The sequence below is a fragment of the Delphinapterus leucas genome, chromosome 3 (assembly GCF_059928025.1).
Source record: "Delphinapterus leucas isolate spDelLeu-1000000601 "Yukka" chromosome 3, BTC_Dleu_Yukka2, whole genome shotgun sequence".
NCBI classification, from domain to species: domain Eukaryota; kingdom Metazoa; phylum Chordata; class Mammalia; order Artiodactyla; family Monodontidae; genus Delphinapterus; species Delphinapterus leucas.
Window position 1 is genome coordinate 91,824,543 of NC_143131.1, and position 12,380 is coordinate 91,836,922.

Sequence of the window (12,380 nt, forward strand, 5' to 3'; positions counted from 1 at the left end):
TCCCTCTTTGAATCATTTCATGTATCTCATCATTTAAGTTTCCAGATCAAATACTACTTAAAGATAATAGTAATTTATTCCTCATTAATATTAGAAAAAAGTTAGAGAGCAAACATTTATCTGAACTCCCATTTTGTGCTATGAACTTTCATGGGGCCAGCTACATATGTAATATTCCATTTGTGTTGTTCCCTATCTTTCTGAAAAATAGGTCTTCTGGATGAAACAGTAAAATTTATTGTGTAAAGGTTATTTTTTGGACATCCTCGCTTCTTCCATAGAATTCACTATGGCAAAAAAGATATAGTAACTACATTTGCTTCATAATTTTTACTGTTTTTCATGAAAATTTTATATAATTTCTCACTTTACATACTCATAGTATCTTAATATTAAATAAGAGAATCAAACTAAATTAAGTGATATTTTACCAACTAGATACTTTATAATTTATCATTTATTTACATTTATATTATATTATTTATATTGTTTAATAATCCAAATATGTCTCTCTCTAGCTAAACTTTATATAAACCACATTTATAATAAGATATATTTTAATCTACCTAATGCAAATTAAACTTATTTTTATGTTAAATATGTACTATGCATAAATTAATATAACTGCTTTTAGAAATTTCTAATTTAGAATTTTCTCTGAGGATAACTTGCCTTCCCGACACATTTACTATTTAAAATGAATGAAAGCATCTCTCAGAAGCCTCACTAAGCACTGAAAACTAATTAGCACATCTAGTGGTTAAGCTTTTGTTTATTCCTTTATTCTCAGTGCTGACTGCTTGAGTAATAAGGTCTTCACTTGGATCTAGCATCTAAAAAATATTTACTATATCTGATTAACTGACTTATGAATTTCAAATGTAATTATCTACAGATATTTACTAAAATTTTGAAGAAAGAAGCTATCTTATACCTAATGACTGGCCTTGAAAACAGGCATATAAATAGAATTCTAATTATAGAAATGACAATTTTGAGTTAGCTTATTTATTTAGTTGCAGTCTAATCCATTTGGGATACGAAATGGAATACAAAAATAGATACAAAAGCAGATAATAACATAAATAATAACAAATAATGGAAATCATGGAAACAGAAAAAAAAAGTAAGACTGGGTGAGATGAACTAATCATCCTCTATTTCTCTCAGAAACTGGTCAAAAATTTGACTCTCATTTTTTAAGCTCCAGCAAGCCATTTATACAAAATCAATAATAATGTTCAGAGAGCACATGAAACTAAGAAGGATTTATTTCCTAAAGCCCAGTAAAGAGGATACTGGGTGATATAGTGATCACCACTGTAATAGGTACAATAATTTTCTTTGTTTTTCTTTTTTTTTTTCTGTGCTTCTCACCAAAACCAAGGACAAAGATGAAGCAAGTTGCATGAAAGCAAGTCCATGAAATCCAAAACACTGTTGAAGTGGGCAGCAATCTGGTTGTCTTTTTCCATGAAAAAAATATTAGAAATCTAGAGAAAAGGATGGACTGCATATTTTCAGATAGTCCTCCATAAAGATCGTTACTCCAAATCAGACTTATGGTTCAAAAACAAAGAGTTTAAGATTTTGTTTTCTACTAAGGATCTAGAGTGTAGATATTTTGTGTTGCAATAATGGCCCGCCCATAAGCTTGGACAATCAGTTAAGCAGAGTGAATCATTTTTGCTTTTCTTGTTAACATTAATTCACATCTGTAATTATTATTGGAAAACAGTATATTAAGAGTGTTAGGGGACTTCCCTGGTGGTCCAGTGGTTAAGAATCTGCCTTCCAAAGCAGAGGACGAGCGTTTGATCTCTGGTCGGGAAACTAAGATCCCATATGCTGCGGGGCAACTAAGCACACACACCACAACTACTGAGCCCACGCACCGCAACTAGAGAGCCCACATGCTGCAAACTACAGAGCCCACACGCTCTGGAGCCCACGTGCCACAACTAGAGAGAAGCCTGCGCACCACAATGAAGAGCCCGTGTGCCGCAACAAAAGAGCCCATGTGCCGCAACTAAGATCCAGATGCAGCCCAAAAAATAAAATAAATAAATAAAAGAAATAAACATTATAAAGAAAAGAATGTTAGGATAACTGCATCTGTGCAAGCTAGAAAGAACCAGAAACTTTCAGGGACAGAAAAAAGTGTACTTTAGAATAACAAATTAGCCTGGCTCAAAATAAGACACAGAGAAAAAAAAACTATTTGATGGAGTTTTGAAATATCATAGGATACCACATGGATAATCACTGGAAAATAATATTTGCATTTTATGAAGAATGGATAGCTAATTTCAAAATGATTTCCTTTGAATGTGAATATTCAAACAGAGCTAAGAACCAAGAATTTGTAAAATACGTTTTTAACTTTAAAGAAAAAGACATTAGGTTTACTGAGTCCAGATTTGCAATTTATATCGTCTAATGCTGGAAAGAAAAACTTCTAAATAAGTTCACTAAATAATTTATTATCCCCTCTTATCTTTAACTAAAAATAGGTCAGTATTAACTTTTAAAAATCATGTTCTCAACAGTGAATCACTGATATTCACTGAATATGAATATTCCTTTTTCCTTAGAGACAAAGGACAAATATTTCCTGGTGACAGATGTACCAGTTGATGGCCAGTGTTTTATCTTACCTGGGCAATATTTACTGCATTACAGATTCGCCCATCTTTCTCATGATCCTTTGTTTTCTGTAACATTTGCCATATTGTGTTTCTAAGTCCATCCTGCTCCTTATCTCCTCGAAGTTCCCATGACATTTTCAGCAGGTTATATACTAAGCCATAGTATCCAGTCCATTTCACTTGATCACCTGTTTAGAAAGAAAGGTTCTTTAGGAAGATATTTTATTCATCTTATTAATGTATGGTTGTGTGAAAAAGAAGAAATTTGATTTTATTAATGTTTTAAAGTTTGAAATTCTGAGCTCTGGAATTTTCTTTTTACCATTCACTACTTCTACTCCTTTAATTTTAAAAGATCTCACAGATCGTTTAAAAACTTCTAACGGAGATACGTTCGGTAGATTTCTCCTTTCTTCTCGTGGACGCCACTGAGTAAGCATCGTTGACGTCTCACCCCACCCCCCCGCCTCCAACGCAGTCATGTCTAAGTCAGAGTCACCCAAAGAGCCCAAACAGCTGCGGAAGCTCTTCATCGGAGGTTTGAGCTTTGAAACAACCAATGAGAGTCTGAGAAGCCATTTTGAGCAGTGGGGAACGCTCACAGATTGTGTGGTAATGAGGGATCCAAACACCAAATGCTCCAGAGGCTTTGGGTTTGTCACATATGCCACTGTGGAGGAGGTGGATGCAGCCATGAAGGCAAGGCCACACAAGGTGAATGGAAGAGTTGTAGAACCAAAGAGGGCCGTCTCAAGAGAAGATTCTCAAAGACCTGGTGCCCACTTAACTGTGAAAAAGATTTTTGTTGGTGGCATTAAAGAAGACACTGAAGAACATCATCTAAGAGATTATTTTGAACAGCATGGGAAGATTGAAGTGATTGAAATCATTACTGATCGAGGCAGTGGCAAAAGAGAAGCTTTGCTTTCGTAACCTTTGATGACCATGACTCTGTAGACAAGATGGTCATTCAGAAATACCACACTGTGAATGGCCACAAGTGTGAAGTAAGGAAAGCCCTATCTAAGCAAGAGATGGCTAGTGCCTCATCCAGCCAAAGAGGTCGAAGTCGTTCTGGAAACTTTGGTGGTGGTCATGGAGGTAGTTTTGGTGGGAATGACAACTGTGGTCGTGGAGGAAACTTCAGTGGCCGAGGTGGCTTTGGTGGCAGCCACGGTGGTGGTGGATACAGTGGCAGTGGGGATGGCTATAATGGATTTGGTAATGATTGAAGCAATTTTGGAGGTGGTGGAAGCTACAATGATTTTGGCAGTTACAACAATCAATCTTCAAATTTTGGACCCATGAAAGGAGGAAACTTTGGAGGCAGAAGTTCTGGCCCCTATGGTGGTGGAGGCCAATACTTTGCCAAACCCCGAAACCAAGGTGGCTATGGTGGTTACAGCAGCAGCAGTAGCTATGGCAGTTGCAGAAGGTTTTGATTACTGCCAGGAAACAAAGCTTAGCAGGAGAGGAGAGCCAGAGAAGTGACAGGGAAGCTACAGGTTATAACAGATTTGTGAACTCAGCCAAGCACAATGGTGGCAGGGCCTAGCTGCTACAAAGAAGACATGTTTTAGACAATACTCATGTGTATGGGCAAAAAAACTCGAGAACTGTATTTGTGACTAATTGTATAACAAGTTATTTTAGTTTCTGTTCTGTGGAAAGTGTAAAGCATTCCAACAAAGGGCTTTAATGTAGTTTTTTTATTTGCACCCATGCTGTTGACTGCTAAATGTAATAGTCTGATCATGACGCTGAATAAATGATTTTTTAAAACAAAACAAAAAAAAAAACTTCTAACACTATGAAAAGATGAACTGCACCTAATAGTATATCTAATAAATTTAAAAGTTAAACTGTGAACTATGTACTATAAACACATTTTTTTTTCTTTTGGCGGTACGCGGGCCTCTCACTGTTGTGGCCTCTCCCGTTGCGGAGCACAGGCTCCGGACGCGCAGGCTCAGCGGCCATGGCTCACAGGTCCAGCCGCTCTGCGGCATGTGGGATCTTCCCGGACTGGGGCACGAACCCATGTCCCCTGCATCGGCAGGCGGACTCTTAACCACTGCCCTATAAACACATTTTTGGAATTCAAGTAAAGAGGAATTTATTCAAGGAAGTATGAACAGTTAGACCACCGTGGTGAATTTTTACAATAAATCAGAGAAACAGGAGAAAAATCACTGGCTGTTATAAAAATGATCAAGCTCTATGAAATATGGCATTTGAACCAAGAAGCAAGCTTTGAAAATAATGTAAAAAGCAGACAAAAATTACTGATATAATTATAAGCTGGAAGATTTTTTAAAATAATAGAGAAATAAGTCGAATGAAATAGGGGAAAGGGAGTAATGAATTCAGAGAGTTTTTCTTTAAGTTTAATATACTTGTCCTTCTAAAAATTATATACCAATTAGCAATTTAAATAAGTTATCAAGTTCCACTTTCAAAATATTCATTTCCCCTACAGAAAAGAGGAAGAAGTTTCTCTTTACTCTTTATCTTAATTATTTCTCACTAGATGACATATTGCTATGCAATACTATTCAAGAAACAAGAATTCTCATTTAGTTAGTGATGGGATAAATAAATTAGTGCAGGTCTCAAAGGGTATATGAGCTTAAGTTAGCTAAAGAGCAATATGAGGGTACTGAGTATATGTGAAGCAAGTAAGAGGAGCAAGAGGAAGAGAAGGTTCAGAAAGGAAGATGGAGGGTATCCTGGTGAGAGCTAGTGTGATACTGAATTCATCAATGCCCCTCTTGAATAAAGTTATAAGCACAATCTGAAAAGTCACAGTCTTCAACTTTTCCTAATTCAATCTGGATTTAATAATCCAGGCTAATAATAATTATCATTGTTACGATAACTAGAATAGTTGGGAGTACCTACGATGTGCCATATTCTAGTTACTCCTCACTGCAATCCTGCTATGAAGACTATATCATACTTAGAATAATAGAAGGGAACATAAGAGCTTCAACTTGGTTAGAAGTTTCCCTAGCAACACACCACTGATGAGTGAGAGAGGCAGGTGAAGGCTGGGATAATCTTATCCCATGAAGCACAGCCTCTCCAATTCAGACAAGTACTTTTCCTTCCAATCCTGCCCTCTATTCCATTCATAGGAAAGGAAGATAGACTAGAAGGTGGAAGGAGGATGCAGGAGAGAATGTACACAGCTTAGAAATGGGAGGAGGAACGTGTGTGTCCAGCTTCCACTCTTTCTATCTAAAGTTGATAAAGTAAAAGCTGCAAATATGAGGCTACAGTTAAACAGCAAATTCTTTTGAAAATATAATTTTCCCCTCATAAAAATTTTACCAGTAAAATTCGGTGTATTGCAATAGTTGAAATTATATATAGGAAGTGATGTCAGCAAGATGGTGGACTAGGAAGTCCCCAGGCTTCATCCTCTCACAGTAACAACAACTTGGCAGACATCCATGAACAGAACTGCCTTTTGGGAGACCTTGGAACCCAGGTTAATAGGTTGTAAAACACCAATGGAACCCAAGACTCAGGAGGGCCACTTCAAGAAGGCAGGCTGGACTCAGGGGGCTGGCCTTTCAACAGTGGTCCAGCTGTGGACCTAGTAGCACCCCTGTCCCCCCATGAACTTAGCTTCTTCTCTGCTTGTCCATGTTCCTGCCACCAGTCTCATCCACCAAAGGACTTGGGAGGACCCATGCCAGTTGTGCCCTGAGTAACAGGCCCACTGACTGAGGACCTGACTGTGGACCCTGAAGCACTGTGACCTGGTTCCAGCCTCACTCTACCATGGTCCAGAGGCAGTTCTGCACACCGAGGAACCCACCCATGGACCTAGCAGGAGAATGCTCAGGACCCTGGGGGGAGCCAAATGCATTTGTACCCCTGGTAAGCCCTGAGACCTGCAGACACAGCAGTGGTCCTGTGACCAGGCTCCAGCCCTGCTCCACCACTGTCCCAGAGGTGCTCCCATCTGCTCAGGGACCCACAGGAACCATCCCCACTCAGGCTCCCCGGTAACAGGCCCACTTACCCCCAGCAGAGAGGGAGCTATAAGAAGACAGGAGGATAGGGAGGATCTCAAATGGAGCTAAGGTGGAGAGTTCATATTAGAAAGGTATAAGGTAAAATAACTAAAGATAAATTAGGTCAGATTAACTGGTAGATATTTGAGCAAAAGAGTAATGCTATATCTGCTCAATGAAATGTTATGTCTATTCAAGCAAGAAACTGGGAAACCAATATGGGAGTTTTATGAGGTAGGCCAGGGCTTTACTGTGATGAGCATCAGGAGATTGGAGAGTAAAGGACAAGGCTAAGACATTGCTGAGCAGATCTCACAAGACTTCTTTGCTATGGAGGAGGAAGATGGAATGAAGTGAAAAGGACAAGTGCATGTTCAAGCTCAGGAAACTGAAACAATAATGAAATCACTTGCAGAAATGAGATTATATAGAAAAGCCAGTTTGGGGAGAAAGGAGATAAATAAATATGTTATGATGATGGGTAAGGGGAATCTGATATTCAGCTTTTTGTAAAAACAGAGCTATAATTCAAGTAAAATAGCAGAATTGAAATTATGGATTTGTGAGTCATTAGCAGAAAAATAAGGCCTGAACTCAATATGAGTAGAGAAACAACTATGAGTTTTTAATGAATAATTCTGGAATTGCAAACCTCAGAAATACAAAAGCAGTTTTTGAACTGTATGATAAATAAAACATACTGTGGATTTTAACCCATTTATAAATTTATTTCTAAACTCCCAACTCTTTACATTAAAAAGAATGATTGACAAAAGTACATACAAATTACCTTCCTTCATGTATTTTAAATGATTGTTTTTTGAGGAACAATATTTTAGAACCCTACAATCACCGAACTGAATATGGTTTGTTTTTAGAATACACAAGACCAGTAGACCAGTCATGAAACCATAAAATATATTCTGATAACTGTGTTCTCAAAACTCAATTTTTAAATGCCATTGATGACTTTAAAAGAAAGCTGTTCACCTGTTGATTTAAACTACAGTGAAGTGTTGCTTATACATATTTGTAGGGAGAATCTATTACATCCAATTGACTGACAGTTAATGAAGAAAAAAATTCTTATAAAGACAGATGGGATGTGTTAAAACTGTCATAAAAAGTAGAATGTGCTCTCATATGCATGTCAACACACTTGCTGAGAAGCATGTCCGCTCTGAAACTTCTCATCCAAGGACCAGACTGTAACATAAGGCACTTTTCTGTTCTGCTTTGAGTGACCCTGTGGCAGCTATCAAAGATGTTACTTTAAATGTACTGATAAAAAATGTGTCTCCGTCTGCAGCTAAGCTAGGAAATAACAAAACTTGAAGCAAAACAGAATTCCTAATAAACCTTAAAAATTTATTAAATTATATCATTTGAAAACAAATACTTTATGATCCTTTCTCTGTAGGAATGTTTTATTTTAGCGTTTGAACTATTTGAAAGCCGTTAATTGACAGCCTAGATACTTATATTTCACATACTCAATGAACATAAAATATGAATATTTCTACTTATATGGACGATTATAAATGAACACAGCTTTTACAATTTTGACAAATATAACTTGGCACCACAGAATAGAATGTATCACTGAAAGGTAACCTGAATGCAAGAAGTAGTTTAAAACATTATCCTTATGAAATGCCATGTAGTGTGGAGGAACTAGCTCAATGTCAAGAAATCAAGAGAACTATTCAGTAAGCCAGCCATTTGTTTAATAAATATTTACTGAGTCAATGCTATGTGCCAACCACTGTTCTATGTACCAAAGAAAAAGACAATGTTACTGCTCTACGGACACTTAATTCTAGGGCAGAAAGACAGATATTAAGAAAGTGAACTTGAAAATATCATTACAAAAATAATAGAAGATGATAATGTGACCAACAATGACTAGGAAAAGAAAACCACTACAGACAGAGTGAAAGAAAGACCTCCATGAGGACATTGTATTCAAGCTAAAATCTGATGGATTAAAAAAAAAAAAAAAAGCTAAACAGGTAAGGAGCTGGGGAGAAGTGTTCTCAGCAGAAGAGATGGAAAATGCAAAGGCTATGGACCTAGAATAGCTTGAAAGTTTACAGAAACAGAAGAAAGGATAGAATGGATGGAATACAAGACACCAGGGGGTCCTTGGGACAAGATGAGATCAGGTAGGCATGCCCTTTGCAGAGGCACACTCGCAATGATCATGGCCAATTTGTAAGCCATGGAAAGGAGTTTGGATTTTATTCTTAGTGTAATAAAAAGCTAACAGAGCATTTAAGTACAGAAGGGAACTGACCCGTTTTATGTTTTAAAAAAATCTTTTTGGCTTCTTCATGGAGAGGGGGACTATAAGGAAGACAGGAAGATTTTTAGTTTTTTGCAGTTAATCTATAAGAAGAGTGATGATTGCATAGACTTCAGATTTGTACAGTAAACTTGTACAATGGTCTATACCCCTGGCTTCTGGGAGGTCACCTCTAATGCCTTGGAATGTCCTGTCAGATAAGAATGTTCTTATTAACCTGGGATCCATGGGTTGTGATTATCAATTTGCCTTTGAAAGGGCCAGAGACTGGGGTCAGCCATATGTATGTGACTGAAGCCCAATAAAAATTCTGGATACCAAAGCTTAGTGACTTTCCATAGGTGACAATACTCTATGCAAATTGTCATACATTGTTTCTTGGAGAAGTAAATGCTTTCCACACAACTCCACTGGGAGAGGACAGTGGATAGCTCTCTGTTTGGAACTCTCCTGAACTCTGCCCTGTGCACCTCTTCCTTGGCTGATTTTAATCCTTTCACTGTAAGAAACCATACTCACGAGTAAAATGGCTTTGCTGAGTTCTGTGAATTCTTCCACAAATTATGAAACATGAGGGTTGTCCTGGGGGTCCTGAAACTCGCAAGTAGTTTCAGAAGTGAGGGTGGTCTTGGGGACTCCTGAACTTCACAGGAGTCAAAAATAGAGATAGAGACATGTAGAAAATTTGGGGATATATTTTGGATGTATAGTAGAATAAATAGGAATTCGAGGGTACTCTTTGTTTTCAGAACGTTTTACTATAATAATTATAATGATATATCTATCACTATACACAAAAATACACACATAATATTTAAATACCAATCATAAGTAAGGACAGAGACAAGAAGGCAAAGTAGAAGGACGTGAGCTCATCTTACAAAAACATCAAAACCACAACTAACTGCTGAACAACCATCGACAAAAAAAAAAAAAAAAAAAAAGAAAAAATTCTGGAACCTACCAAAAAACAGATATCCTACATCCAAAGACAAAGAAGAAGCCACAACAACTTGATAGGAGGAGTGCAATAACAATAAAATTAAATCCCATACCATTAAGTGGGTGACCCACTAACTGGAAAATAATTATACCACAGAAGTTCTCCCACAGGAGTGAAAGTTCTTAGCCTCACATCAGGCTCCCCAGCCTGGGGGTCTGGTATGGGAGGAAGAGGGGCCTTCAGAGAATCTGACTTTGAAGGCCAGAAGGGTTTGATCTCAGGAATTCCACAGGACTGTGGGAAAGAGAAAATCTACTCTTGGAGGGCACACACAAGGTCTCATGTGCACCAGGAGCCAGGGAAAGAAGCAGTGACCTCATAAGAGTCTGGGACAGACCTACCCACTAGTATTGGAGGGTCTCCTGCAGAGGTGGGGGGCAGCTGTGGCTCACTGTGGGGAAAAAGACACTGGTGGCAGTAGTTCTGGGGAGTACACATTGGTGTGAGCCCTCTTGGAGGTCATCATTTTATCATCAAGACCTGGGCTCACCCAACAGCTGTAGGCTCCAGTGCTGGGACACCTCAGGACAAACAGCCAACATGGCAGGAACACAGCCCACTCATCAGGAGACAGGCTACTTACAGTCTTCCTGAGAACACAGCTGTCCAGTAAACACAACCCTTAACACAGCCATGCCCACCAGAGGGACCCAGCTCCACCCACCAGTGGGCAGGGACCAGCCTCTCCCACCAGGAAGGCTGCACAAGCCTCTTAGACAGCCTCATCCACCAAGAAGCAGACAGCAGAAGCAAGAAGAACTAAAACCCTTTAGCCTGCTGAATGGAAACTGCGATCACAAAGTCAGACAAAATGAGATGGCAGAGGAATATGTCCCAGATGAAGGAATAAGATAAAATGCCACAAGAACAACTAAGTGAAGGGGAGACAGGCAATCTACTGAAGAAAGAATTCAGAGTAATAATAGTGAAGATGATCCAGGACCTCAGAAAAAGAATGGAGGCAAAGATTGAGAGGATGCAAGAAATGTTTAACAAAAACCTAGAAGAGCTAAAGAACAAGCAAACAGAGATAAACAATACACTAAATGAAATGAAAAATACACTAGAAAGAATCAATAGCAGAATAACTGAGGCAGAACAGATATGTGTGCTGGAAGACAGAATGGTGGAGATCACTGCCACAGAACAGAATAAAGAAAAAAGAATGAAAAGAAATGAGGACAGCATAAGAGACCTCTGGGACAACATTAAATGCACCGTCATTTGCATTACAGGGGTCTCAGAAGAAGAGAGAGAGAAAAAAACCTGAGAAAATATTTGAAGAGATAATAGCTGAAAATTTCCCTATCATGGGAAAGGAAACAATCATCCAAGTCCAGGAAGTGCAGAGAGTCCCAGACAGGATAAACCCAAGGAGGAACATTATGAGACACATGATAATCAAACTGGCAAAAATTAAAGACAAAGAAAAAATATTAAAAGCAGCAAGGGCAAAGAAACAAATAACATACTAGGGAATTCCCATAAGGTTACCAGCTAATTTCTCAACAGAACCTCTGCAGGACAGAAGGGAGTAGCATGATATATTTAGAATGATGAAAGGGGAAAACCTACAACCAGGAATACTCTACCCAGAAAGGCTCTCATTCAGATTCAATGGAGAAATCAAAACTTTACAGACAAGCAAAAGCTAAGAGAATTCAGTACCACCCAACCAGCTTTGCAACAAATGCTAAACAAACTTCTCTAGGCAGAAAAGAAAAAGCCACAACTAGAAAGAAGAAAATTACGAATGAAAAAGCTCACTGGTAAAGGCAAACATACAGTAAAGGTAGGAAATCATCTACACACAAATATAATATCAAAACCAGGAACTGTGAGGAGAGTACCAATGTAGGATACTGGAAATGCATTAGAAACTAACAGACCAGAAACTTAGAATGATCTTGTTTATATATAGATTGCTGTATCAAAACCTCATGGTAAGAGTGAACCAAAAATCTACAATAGATATACACACCAATAAAGTTAGTCATGAAATCAGAAGACAAGAGAACAAAGGAGGAAGGGAAGAAAAAAAGACCTACAATAACAAATCTAAAACAACGAACAAAATGGCAATAAGAACATATATATTGATAATAAACTTAAACATAAACGGATTAAATGCTCCAACCAAAAGATATAGACTAGCTGAATGGATACAAAAACAAGACCTGTATATATGCTGTTTACAAGAGACCCACTTCAGATCTAGAGACACATACAGACTGAGAGTCAGGGGATGGAGAAAGGTATTCCATGCAAATGGAAATCAAAAGAAAGCTAAAGTAGAAATACTCGTATCAGAAAAAATAGACTTTAAGAATATGACTGTTACAAGAACAAAGAAGGACACTGCATAATGATCAATCCAAGAAGATATAACAATTGTAAAT

At 38.1% G+C, this 12,380-nt stretch overlaps 1 pseudogene; it reads left to right on the forward strand.

Annotated features, from left to right (window-relative positions):
* The first annotated feature begins 3,101 nt into the window (after positions 1–3,101).
* Positions 3,102–4,353, forward strand: LOC111183750 (heterogeneous nuclear ribonucleoprotein A1 pseudogene; annotated as a pseudogene).
* The last annotated feature ends 8,027 nt before the right edge of the window (positions 4,354–12,380 follow it).